The sequence below is a fragment of the Euleptes europaea genome, chromosome 5 (genome assembly GCF_029931775.1).
Source record: "Euleptes europaea isolate rEulEur1 chromosome 5, rEulEur1.hap1, whole genome shotgun sequence".
Classification (NCBI taxonomy): Eukaryota; Metazoa; Chordata; class Lepidosauria; order Squamata; family Sphaerodactylidae; genus Euleptes; species Euleptes europaea.
Window position 1 is genome coordinate 28,344,257 of NC_079316.1, and position 13,578 is coordinate 28,357,834.

The 13,578-nt window shown below is 44.0% G+C and overlaps 1 protein-coding gene across 1 annotated transcript in view; it reads right to left on the minus strand.

Annotated features, from left to right (window-relative positions):
- The window catches only part of MME (membrane metalloendopeptidase), a 77,599-nt gene extending 64,528 nt beyond the window's left edge, over positions 1 to 13,071 (minus strand). Inside the window, exon 1 of the mRNA XM_056849348.1 lies at positions 13,013 to 13,071. The gene's annotated coding sequence lies outside the window, so the exon portion shown is untranslated. The remainder of the gene's footprint in view (positions 1 to 13,012) is intronic.
- Between the last annotated feature and the right edge of the window lie 507 nt (positions 13,072 to 13,578).

The following is a 13,578-nucleotide window of genomic DNA, read 5'->3' on the forward strand; positions in this document are numbered from 1 at the left end:
CACTTGTGTTTTAGAAGGTTGCAAACTAATTTGAGGACCATAGAGTTGAAAAGTAGCAAATAAATTAGGGTTGCCAACCTCCAGGTAGTAGCTGGAGATCTCCTGCTATTACAACTGATCTCCAGCCAATAGAGTTTAGTTCACCTGGAGAATATAGCCACTTTGGCAATTGGACTCTATGACACTGAAGTCCCTCCCTCCCCAAACCCTGCTTTACTCAGGCTCTGCCCTAAAAACTTCCCACTAGAGGTGAAGAGGGACCTGGCAATCCAGGTGTCTCGGTGGCAGAGTGCTTTGTATATTATTATTATTATTTATTAATTTACAAAATTTGTATGCCACCTTTCTGCCCTTATAAGGGCCCCAAGGCAGCTAACAATTTTAAACATATATAATCAAACCACATTATAAAAGCATTACAATCAACCCCCAACACATATTAAAGCAATGAAAAAACAGCATTAAAATACATACAAAACATAAAAACAGCAGTTAAAACATTAGTTAGGAAGGATGGGATCACTGAAGGCCCAAGTTGTTCCCAGTCCTTCTCTAGATAAGGAATCAGATAACAAATGATAGGAAAGCTCTCCTATCTGAGAACCTAGTCAGCTGCAGCAAATCAGAGTAGACAGTACTGAATTAGGTGTACCATTGAAAGCACAGCTTGGTATAGTGGCAGGGTTGCCAGCTCCGGGCAGGGAAATACCTGGAGATTTTGGGGGTAGAGCCTCAGGAGTGCAGGGTTTGGGGAGGGACTTCAGTGGGGTATAATGCCTCTGGAGTCCACCTTCTAAGGTGGCCCTTTTCTCCAGGTGAACTGATCCCTATCGCCTGAAGATCTAGGGTTGCCAACCTCCAAGCAGTAGCTGGAGATCTCCCGCTACTGACAGAGATCAGTTCACCTGGAGAAAATGGCTGCTTTAAAAGTTGGACTCTATGGTATATACCTCACTGAAGTCCCTCTCCTCCCCAAACTCCACCTTTCTCAGGCTCTACCCCCAGAATCTCCAGGTATTTTCTAACCCAGTGCTGGCAACCTTAAGGAGATCAGTTATAATCCTAGGAAATCTCCAGCCACCACCTGGAGGTTGGCAACCTTATATAATGGTTAGAGTGTCCACCTAGGATCTGGGAGACCCTGGTTCAAATCCATGAAACTTATTGGGTGATCTTGGATCAGTCAGTCTCTCAGACTAGCCTACCTCACAGCAATATTGTGAGGATAAAATGGAGGAAAAGAGAATGTGCAGTATGATGTACATACTGTATGTACAGTATGATGCATGTACTGCTCTGAGCTCCTTATAGGAGGGGTGGGCTAAAATATATATACCTACAGTGCAATCTTGTGAGCACTTTCTTGGGAGTACACCCCAGTGAATAGACCAGAGTGAGATCCTGTTTAGGATTGCTTTCTCAATAAATATACGAAATAAACAAGCAAGCAAAGAATGAGCCGTTCTCAGAATGAGGAAGTATCATGTGTTCATAAGCATAATAAATAAAGAATAAAGCCCCATATAGACATATCCCTCCTCTTCACATTTCTTTTCAAAACAGCTGGTTGGGGAGGGGGGGGCAGGCTGATTAGATCAAGGCTGTGGTGCTGTGAGAGGAAGGGTTGAACCATTCCTTCCTGTAATGAAATGCTCAGCTGTATATAATTGCTATGGGCCATCACGGTGAGCTACAAAATTAATCTAGGGGGGAAATGCTGCTAAAGATGTCAGATGGGCAAATCTGATTGGAGCACCTGAGCATTCTCTCAACAATTGGATTCTAACAGTGGGAGGCGGAGAAACAGCCGAGGACAAGCGGAAAGTTGTCGGCTGATATTTGGTTTATCTCAGAAAGATACCTGGTAACTGATCTGAAGTGAGCTACGACCATACATTGCACTAGCATTGGAATTTGGTTTTATTTGTCTTATTCCCTTTGTGCGTATCTCATTTTAAACCCAAGTGCCTTATAAAGTAGTTACGGGAGCAAGTTTCAAAACGTGGCTGGTTCAGGTTGAATACCCCCATTTCGATTTGGCTGTTCCTTTTTGAGAAACGAAACGGCGGGTCTTCGTTTTCATGTCAGTTTTGTTTCCTTCCAGACAAAAACTGCAACATTTAAAATGTGATTCTTGCATAAAATGTGTCTCAATGGTTTATAAGTGGTGCACAACGTATATATAGTGTTAAAATATAATAGAAATGGTGTGTATGTAAAACGGGTATAAAAAAGAGACAAGAATAATCCGTGGCAGCAACAAATGAAAACTGATTACAATAACAATTTAAGGTATCAAAAAGAAATTTAAAAATGGCTACATCAGCTTATTACTATTATCACTAAGTTGTAACTGGTTTAACCTTATAATAACTTGAGCGAGTAGCTTATTGGTGGGTTTCGCTATCACGCCTACTTAGATACAGCTGCCGGATTTAAGCCAGGCCTGGTTTATATATGCAGTGGGATGAGGTGGCAGGATACTGAGGTAATAAAATGGCCTGCACCACTTCATACTACAGGTAAGGGATCACAGTTTCCCTATGTTATGTTACCCTATGTTAAAAACTCACTGCAAACAGAAAACCAGCGCTGAAGGATTCCATCCCAACTCTTTGCCTTTTCCCCTTGTGGGCAACATTTCTATTTATAGAGAGCTTGTTACAGAAGGGCATTCTAAACCCAAATCCACCACAATTTCCAGTCTGAAGTGGCACAGCCTATCCTACCACTTCAGTATTCTACTACCAGAGAGCCAGCGTGGTGTAATGGTCAGGAGTGGTGGACTCTAATCTGGAGAACAGGGGTTTGATTCCCCACTCCTCCACATGAGCGGAGGACTCTAATCTGGTGAACTGGGTTGGTTTCCCCACTGCTACGCATGAAGCCAGCTGGGTCCCTTGGGCTAGTCACAGTTCTCTTAGAGCTCTCTCAACCTCACCTACCTCACAAGGTGTCTGTTGTGGGGAGAGGAAGGGAAGGAGATTGTAAACTGATTTGATTCTCCTTAAAAGGTAGAGAAAATTGGCATATCAAAACCAACTCTTCTTCTTCTACCTGACTCCCACTTCATTCTCTTGCATGTTTAGTCCCGGTCTAAGGTCTGATTTAAATGTACACTAGTAAGCTGGAAGAGGTATCTGTGAAGCATTGCACCTCACACTTAGACCTGTTACATATGCAATGCACCAGAGCCAAATCCCAAGCAGACATTGTGCTAATATTGCACACATAGAAGGTACTTAGGGTACTTTGCAGGTACTTAGCCAGGATGTGGTCAGAGCAGCAATCCAAAAGAGTCAAAAGGGTTCTTGACCCTTGAATTGGAGCCCATGGCTCACAGCTTGAGGCCTGTGGTTGGCAGCTCAGTGAGCCAAGACCAACCCAAATAAGCCTGTTTTCTTTCTTTGTCTTATTTATTTAAATGGTTTTATTTGAAATTTTCTGTAAGCCACATTAGGTCCCTTTGGGGAGGAATGCTGCATAAAAATGCTTGAATAAATAATTAAATAGCATTTCATGTGAGGTAGTAACTTCGTGTACATGAATGCTGAGTGGGGTTGCCAGCCTCCAGGTTCTAGCTGGAGATCTCCTGCTATTACAACTGATCTCCAGCCTATAGAGATCAGTTCATAATTTGTTCCATAATTTGAGAGAAGACTCATATTTATAGGAATGTATTCTGGTTTGTTTTTTTTCAGCTATCAAATTTAGGAGAAAAGAAAGGTTAACTAAGATGAGTTAACCTTGTTCATGTCAATTTATAGAATCCCAGAAGTACAGCTGAGAAGTGATAGTAAGGTCATATTGCCTAATTTCCAATTATTATGCTGGATCTACCATACTCAGTATTTAAGAGAATGCTTTCTTTCTTGTTTGCCCACCCCACTCAATGTCTCTTTATAATTTATACATACACCGATGGTTTCGTTTTAATGTTGCATGACAGTAGTTAAGAGTAGGTGTATTGTTTAACTATGCTGTGATTTTTGTGCACATTCTTCTCCTGTGTAAAATCTTCTGACCTTCTGTTATAGGATATAACAGTGTTATAGGATGTAACAGTGCATCTTTTGGGTTTACTAGCTATGATATATACTTCTTTATTTAGAAAACACTTATGCCATTTCTTCAGAGGTACTGTGTCCATCGTTTGTTTATTATTGGCTTTGGGCACTCTAAAGAGTATCCTATCAGATGACAGCATTGCAGTGTTGAGGAATAGTCCTTTTCAAATATAAATTTCTACTTGGTTTAATATTTCCTCTTACAGATTGTTCTCTGAATGGTGGGGGAGAAACCATGCTTCCAGACTTCTGGGCACATGTGCCCCATAAATCACGGGTGTCATGTTTGAATAAGATGTCCTCATGGAAAGTACCCTTGTGTGTATATCTGAACAATACAAACCATATCCCAAACATAAATTCAAGCATCAGCTACATGATTTGAACCTATGTGTTTGATTTTATGGACGTGTACCCTATTCAAATGTTACACCAACTCATACAAGTGTGGAGGTTTGACAGGCACACCCTGTGAGCAGGATAGTGTCATCTGACCCCACACATTCCATGCATGGGTGGGAGGTCCTGTTAACACAATTCAGCTTCTTTTTTCATTTAAGTAGCCTGGCTATAAACTAGCTTGAGATAGTTCTGACAGCCAACCCAGCATTCCAATTCACCGCCTACTGGTCATTCAGACAATGCCTGACTATTCATTTCTGACGCACTCTGTGAAACATTGTCACAACTTGAGCCACACTGGTCCTGAACTGGATCTGGCAGGACAGCACCACCACCACAAAACTCTTGTCAATGAGGAGAATTCAAGGGGAAGTGACCAGTTCACCATGGAAGTCTGTTGTACTGCTTGACCCCAATAAAAGTTTCTTGGCCAGGCTTCCTGACTGGTTTCAACATTAAAGCAATGGAGCTGTTCTTTTCCTTCTTCCTTCAGGAGAGCCTGTGTGGTGTAGTGGTTAAAGTACTAGACTAGGATCTGGGAAATCCAGGTTCGAATCTCCACTTGTGCCCTTGGAAGCTTGCTGCATGACCTTGGGTTAGTCACACACTCTCGGCCTAATCTACCTCACAGGGTTGTTGTGAGGATAAAACAGAGGAGAGGAAAATGATGCAAGCTGCTTTGAGTCCCCATTGGGCTAAAAGGCAGGATATAAATAAAGTCAATTAAGTGGCTTTTTCTGTATTCTGTCTTCATATTCCTTCTCCCTGATTGTGACAGGATTGGAGCTGACTCCAAAAGGTGTCCTTCACCCATAAATTAAATGGGCAATTAATAATCTTTCACCTGCTGAAGGGTTGAGAGAACCCCTTCATTGTTCCTTCCCACTACAAAATGCATATTGTGGTTTTCCTTCATTGAGCTTCAAGTATCAGCAGCCCTCACACTAACCTCTATCCTCTTCAGACTTACCGGTATTTGCATGACTAGCAGCCAATAGGTCTATTATAAGGCTATAAGGACCGCCCAGCTTAAATGGCCTGACAACAAAGGATCAAAATTTAATATGTTCTTATTAGCATAGTTTTAGAAAATGCATGGAAGATAGGCTCATCAAAGGCTCCTAGCCTTGATGACTGAAAGGAAATTCCATATCCTATTACAGTAAACCTCTGAATATCAGTTCTATGAGGGTACATCAAGAGAATAAGCCAGTTTGTTGGTCCTCCAGGGTAATTGGTTGGCCACAAGGTTGCTGGCCTCCAGGTGGAAACTGGAGATCTCCTGGAATTACAACTGGTATCCAGACAATACAAATCAGTTCCCCCTGGAGAAAATGCCTGCTTTGGACATGAACTCTGGTATAATACCCTGTTGAGGTCCCTCCCCAGGCTCCATCCCCTTATCTCCAGGAATTTTCCAACACAGAGTTGACAACCCTAGTAGACCACTGTATGGAACAGGATACTGAATTAGATGGACCACTGGTCTAATCAAACAGGCAATTTCTTATGTTCTTAACAGCAATTGTAGAGGCAATGTAGAGGTGAACTTTCCATTTACAGATTACCCTGACCTGGATGGCCCAGGCTAGCCCGATCTCAGTAGCTAAGCAGGGTTGGCCTTGGTTAGTATTTGGATGGGAGACCACCAAGGAATTCCAGGGTCGCCATGCAAAGGCAGGCAATGGCAAACCACCTCTGTTAGTTTCTTGCCTTCAAAACCCTGTGAGGTTGCCATAAGTAGGCTATGATTTGACAGCACTTCACACACGCAATATTACAGTTATTTTATTACAGAATCAGCCTATTGCTACTTTTAAAAAAATGCCAGCCACTATAAGACAACCATTGCTGACTGAAACGGGTCTTGTTTACTTTTGCAGGATGGTGAAGCTTTGATGAATTCCCTGTGAAAGCAACCTTCATAGCAATGGGGCAGCTATCAAAAACCAGTTACTGCTTCAATGTTGCATTGTGAAAAAAAAGTGTTCTCACATTATCTTGGATATTGTGCTTGAACACATGGGAGTTTTTGGCTCACCCGTACAAATTCTTTGGAGGCATCCATGCGCCTTCTCCATTTACAAGAAGATAATTCTGTACAATTAGAATAATTATATCTTTCATTCTTCTGACGGGATTTTACCTTTCTGCTAGCTTTAAAAACTTAACTAAATCTATGAGTTGCTCATGTGCAAGAAGCTATATCTCCAGTGAAAAGTGTATACTTTGCTTAGAGAGTGGTTGGCTATGATGATTTCGGCTGGATTCACACAGATCCAGCAGTATCATATTGGGAATGTGAATGAGTTAAGTTTCCTTCAAAGTTCTTAACTTGACTTATGCTGATGGTGTTTATCTTATGATAAGTTTATAGCATACCTTTTCTTCCCTATTGACCATCTGAGGCTAGACGAGTAGCAGCCTGAGATTTGGCTTTCTTGGTCATGGCACCAAAACTTTGGAACTTCCTCCCCAGGGAGATTCATCTGTCTTCCTCAGTCATTGTCTTCTGCCAACAGGAGAAGACATTTTTTGTTTCATTTGGCACACACCCAAAATGGTTACTGGCCCTCCTCCCTGATTCTAGTGTGGTTTGTTTACATGTTCTTATTGAATTATTTTATAAATTTACACATTTTTTTAATTATTCATATGTTTTAATGTTTTTTTATGTCCACTGCTTTTGGGGACAGTGATTGGGTAGAAAAGAGGCATAAAAATGTTTTAAATAAATAAATACAGTATTAAGGGGTGGTGGAAAGTTAGCTCTATGGCAGCTGCCACAGGATATTTAAATACTATGGCTATGGAAAAACAGTCCCTAACTTTAGGACAATAAATATTACTATGTTAAGTGGTTGCATGTGTTTGACCTTTCCCTTAGTTGTAATTCTGGGAGTATGGCCCATCTTGAAGATAGTAACCCTATGCCATGAATATTTTGTTCATTCACAAAGTGTGTTGGGAGGGAGGCTGTGTATCAGTGGTAAAGCATCTGCTTTGTATGCAGATGGTCCCAGGTATAATCTCTGACATCTCCAGCTTTGAAAAAAAAAGATCAGGTAATAGATGATATGAAACACCTGTAGCTGAAATTACATGAAAAAGACCTCTATTGGAGATCCTAGAGAGCCCCTTCCAGTCAGAGTTGACTGTACTGACCTTGATAGACACAGTGCCTAAACATAAGCTTCATGTGTTCACAAAGTACCAGATAAATGCTAAGTATTATTAATATTGAGCCCTGCGGCGTAGAGTGGTAAGCTGCAATACCGCAGTCAAAGCTCTGCTCAGGACCTGAGTTTGATCCTGACGGAAGTTGGTTTCAGGTAGCTGGCTCAAGGCTGACTCAGCCTTCCATCCTTCCGAGGTTAGTAAAATGAGTACCCAGCTTGCTGGGGGTAAGTGTTGACGACTAGGGAAGGCAATGGCAAACCACCCCATAAACAATGGCAGACCACCCCATCTGCCTAGTAAATGTCATGATGTGACGCCACCCCATGGGTCAGTAATGACCTGGTGCTTGCAAAGGGGTCTGCTTTTACCTTTTAATTATAAAAACAAGCTAACAAAGCCATTCACCTCAAATAAATTTGCCACTGAGTTGCCTTGATGATGAAATTAAAGGTAACTTACAATATGAGAAATGCAAACTTGTCAGAGAAAATGCCTCCTTCTGTCTCCCCAATTGTAACAATATAAATGAAGTCACAGTTGCTTCAAAAGATAGTGTGCCTTTCACTTTTAGCCTTACAGTTTGGGATTTGTCTCCTCTTCTCACATTTTCTCCTCTTTGATTAAACATTTGCAATTAGAGATGATTACTCTACCAGTTCAAGCAAGCATCTTTAGTGGCGGGAAGGAGGACTGTTGTGCAAAGCCACTCTAGGAAATCTAAATTACTAGATGAAAAATAATCATGCCCATCCCAATCACACACCTGGCAAGGGAAAAGGTGGCTCTTTTTATATGTAGCTAAAATGAACCAGTCTTCAAGCTTGACAAAAGCTTCAAGTAAAAACAAACAAACAAAAAACCAGAAAATGGTTCCATTTCTAAATCTGGAGGGTGCTTTAATGCTTCTGAGTTGCAATTTATTCACATAATAAGACTTACCCTCTTTGGCATGTAAATGTGTTTTGTGCATTCGGCATAACTTTGTTCCCCAAGGGAGTTAATCTTTGTTTGGGGAGAGGTTTGCTGCCAGAGAGTTCCTGTTATTTAAAGATGTCCCACTGATTTGTTCTTACCTATAGCTTTTAAGCAAACCAGTGAAGCCTGCATTACAGACCACCTAGCAAAGGTCTCTTTATTTGTTAATTGCAGACACATAAAGAGCTGGGAATAACAAAAGCAGGTATGAACTCGGCTATTATAGGTTCAGTCTATTTCCCCAGTAATCTCCCGGGGCCCTCTAAAAGCACAGACAAAATGGACAACTATAATTAGATTGACCAACTATGAATGCAAGAAGCAGATGGAATTAACACATCTGCATGATTGTTTTCATTTCTGGGTTGCTGCTGGCACCTTATTTATTTTTTTAAAAAAGTGATCCATCAATCATGAAGCCCCCAGTTCAAGCCTTGCCTCTGCCAAAATTCCCTAGATGACTTTAGGCGAACTCTTCTCTCTCAGCCCTGCAACTCCAACTATGTGTGAATGATAACCATGTTCACCAGTCTTGGTCTTAAATTATACAATTGTAATTTAATTGTTATCATTCACAACAACTATTTTCTTTTGGCATGCAAAAGTTGTGCAATTAGCACAACTTTTTTTTTCATCACAAGGAGCTCACCTTGTTGCAGATAGGGTTGCCAGGTCCCTCTTCCCCACTGGTGGGAGGTTTTGGGGGCAGAGCCTGAGGAGGTCGGGGTTAGTGGAAGGGAGGGACAGTTTTTATGGCCTAGCTTATTTTTAATGATTGTGTTTTATTGTTTTGTTTTATTGTTTTACTTGGGATCAGCCTGGAGAAGATCTTTGGAGAGGTGGTGTGTGGCATAAAAATCCTCCTAAATAAATAAATAAAAATGCATATGGTTAGGAGCTGATAACTTGAAATGTTGCATTGGTAGTGGTGGACAGTGCTGTCAAACCACAGTCATGGTGATCCCGTAGGGTTTTCAAGGCAAGAGATGAGCCGTGGCGGTCTGCCATTGCCTGCCTCTATGTCAGGGTTGCCAGCCTCCAGGTGGTGGCTGGAGATCTCCCACTATTACAACTGATCTCCAGGTGACAGAGGTCAGTTCAGCTGGAGAAAATGGCTGATTTGGAAGGTGGACCCTGTGGCATTATGCCCAATTGAAGTCCCTCCCCTCCCCAAATCCCACCCTCTTCAGGCTCCACCCCCAAAATCTCCAGGTATTTCCTAACCTGGAGCTGGCAACCTGATTCTGTGTAGAAACCTTGGACTTCCTCCATGGTCTATCATCCAAGCAACCAATCAGGGCTGACCCTGCTTAGCTTCCAATGTCTATAAGATCAGGCTACATTGGTAGATGAGGCTGGAGTTGCTTCCCAGTAGCCAGTTCCTTATTCAACCCATAAGTGTAGATTCAACTCATATAAGAAACTGACGTCTGCCCACCTCTGTCCCTCAAAATAACCTTTAGATTACCACACTAAACCAAAATAATCTACCCCCTCTACTAATATATTGCCCTCCACAGCAGGTCCTAGTATGATATCTGGCAGAGAACTAGCAAACATCAGATTTGGGGAGGGCAAAGGGTGCTAACCACAATCACCTATCTATGTCGCTCAGAACCAATCCTTTCTACACTGACCATTTTACATAGGCTTTTGCACAGGACTGCAAGTTACATATGCAAAATTAATAAGCCAAAGGAGACTGGAGGAGAAAAGAACAAAATAAGAAGATCTCTGTAACTCCAACTGAGGTAAATATTTCCATTTAACTCTCATTTATCTGAATGACTCCTGTGGGACATGCTAAAATGTGTCTGGCAGTTTTCAAATTACAAAGATGCTTGGTTGCCATTTTTTGACATATGTTGGATAGAAAACATAATAAGCATCTTTCAGTAGCACCATGACTGGGCAGATGTGTGCCAATTTCACTCCAGAGATCAAGGTCTGGCACAGACAGTTTGTTGAACGAGTGTCTCCAGAGGAAAATGACACAACATTGATATGCAGAATGATCTGTACATTCTGAGGTAAAAATGAAATGCATTCTAAATCGCTGGCATTAATCTTAGTGCACCGCTTTTCTAAAAAACAAAGCAAACTTTAGAAGCAACCCTCCAAGGAGAAAGAGTGTGATTGCAGCAGGTTGGAGCATAAATATTTGGGTTATCATTGATGTCCATTTATTGATTTGTCACATGGGAATCTAGAACAGTCATAGGCTACTATTCACCTTCCAATTTAATTGCCCGAGAGCACATCTGGGGTCTAAAATGCAAACTGCCTTGGATGTAACAAGCTCTGTGACTAGTTCTCTGAGAGGTGAAACCCTAGAAGAAAAAGCTAGTTCAGAGTGTATTTGTTCAGGGAACAAGCTAGTGTCTTTGTAAGGACAATCGGGTTGTGAGGTTGATAAATCAGGGAAAAAAACCCACTCCGTGTTCAGAAAGATCAGTGATATTCTGCAGTAAAGAATAACCCCTGACATTCAGGTTGCATGGCAACCTTCCAAAGAAGCAAAGGTAACTCTAGGAGCCCACAGATTCAAGGAGTTTGTTACAGTACGGGTTGAACTTGTTACAGATGAAAACGGAGACGTCAACTGGTACTCTTCCTGTGTTTTGATTTCAGGCTGTATCCAGAATGGACACTAACTGAATCAAGGATGTCAGTCTTCTGGTGGCTGATCGCTCTTCAGCAAGAAGCATTCCTTTGCATGATTCAGATTTATTAATACAGTATAAGCCGACATGTGTCATTTATACAAAAGGGAAAAAAAATTCAGCAATTCAACCAAAAAAACATTCCTGATTAAAATTTCCAAAAATTTATAATAGACTAAAATTGACCAAATTATGATTTATCTAATTGCAATTGCCCAACATTAGGGGTCAAACTTTATATGCTATTGCACAAAATTTGGGATGCATGCATATGGGATATACATGAGATCTAATGCAAAGTGGTATGAGAATAGTCCATGGCTAGGGTTGCCAGGTCCCTCTTCACCACCAGCGGGAGGTTTTTGGGGCAGAGCCTGAGGAGGGCGGGGTTTGGGGAGGGACTTCAATGCCATGGAGTCCAATTGCCAAAGCGGCCATTTTATCCAGGGGAACCAATCTTTATCGGCTGGAGATCAGTTGTAATAGCAGGAGATCGCCAGCCAGTGCCTGGAGGTTGGCAACCCTATCCATGGCAGTTTGATTTTATTTTTTTGTTAACTGAAGAAAGAATAGCTTCGCTTCTGTCTCAAGTAATTCAAACACTTGTGCGCTCTCAAGAGTATGCAAGAGTAACCAAGAGCTCCTGCTACCAGGAGTAACTACCACCTCGTCATTCTATGTTTGCCATCACTCATGTAGCATTAGCAATCTTCCTCCTCCCATAAATAGGATTCAAATGCTGCATGTGGTTTGGTAGGGAGGGAGACTACCTTTTTACCAGGCTTTAGCCAACGTGATGTTGGAGAAGCCTGTTTAACAGCGTAACTAATCGGTGTAAAGAGATCTTGAGCACGCACTTTCCAGCTAGCTACTGCATCACAAACTGTGCTCATCAACTTATATATCCTCTCTGGGACAAAGAGAGCAGAGGCATGTTCTTCCAGAACTCTCAAACAACTGGCCAGCTCAGGACTAGAGGGACCAAACAGGCAACGCTTAAGGTTCACATAAATGAAATCATGTATGAAGCCAACATCATCGAAATACACTATATAATTCATAGTGTCAGCCGCAGAGGAAAGAGTTTACTCCATGCCCGCCTGTTAATTTGCCAAGGCCACAGTTATGAGAAAGAGAGAGAGAAAACCTTTTTGAGTTTTCTTTTAGAAAGCTTCTCCTTGAGTTTTATTTGTTAACTTGAACTTGCAGCTCAGGATTGAAAGATAAAATGTCTTTTTTTTTTTTTTAAGTTTAAGCAAGATTTAAATTCAGTGAAGGCACTCTCCCTAGTCAGCAGCTCCAGTAAGCAAACGACGCACGGAGAAAACTCCCCAACGGCGCTATTAAACATTTCCCAAGTGGAAGAGAGCCGGACGAGAACCCCCCCGCCCCCCCCCCCCGGGGTGAGATGTTTGCAGAAGTTTCCGCGAGCCGCTTTGGGCCCCGTCGGAAAGCCAGCAGCGGCTCCCTCGGCAGCGATCCCGCCCTTCCACCCCGGAAGCCTGCCTCTAAGCATGTGCAGAGGATCGTCTCCCTCGAGCCCCTCCCCCCTTTCCGGGCCTCGCCGAGAGAGCCCGGGCTTCTCTCCTTGGCCCCTCTCCCGGCGTTTCGGTCTCCTCCGCCGGGCATCTCCCCGTCTGAGACCCCCCGTCGCGACCCCCCAGCGCCGCCCGCCCGCCCGCCCGCCCGCCCCGGCTCCCGCGCCTCCCCGCTCCCCGGACTTACCAAGGCGATCCCGGGAGAAGTTGGGCGCCGCTGCCGAGAGACGCATCCCCAGCCGATGGGGGGGGGGGCGGCGGGAAGGCGTCGAGGCAGGCGGGGGAGCTCGGGGGTGGGTGGTTGGGGGGAGAAGGCGCCTGGGGGCAGCGCGGGGGTCCGCCCGGGGAGCGCAGAGGGGGTCCGCGGCGCGCTGCCCGTGCAGCTGCCGGCGCGCTCAGGCTGCTCCTGCGGCCAAGCGGCCAGCCATGCCCGGCCACGCCGAGCCTCCTCCGCCCGGGCTCCTAAAAGGCGCGCCGGCGAGGCGGGGGGGGGGGGCAGGGACCGGGACGCCCCCTCGCCCCCGCCCGCGCCGCTGGGGAAGCCCGGCCGAGGGGGCGACCCCCCTCCCCTCCCCTCCCTCCCCTCCCCCGGGAGACCGGGCAGCTCCTGCCAGGGAGAAGCCCGAGGAGGCTGGCGGGGCTCCAGAAGGGGGTGGCGGCGTCCCGTGGAGAGATGCCCTCCTCTCTCGGCCGCGCGTGCGGTGCCAGGCCAAGGCGAGGTCGGCTGCCGCTCGAAGGGAGCCTACCCGCAAG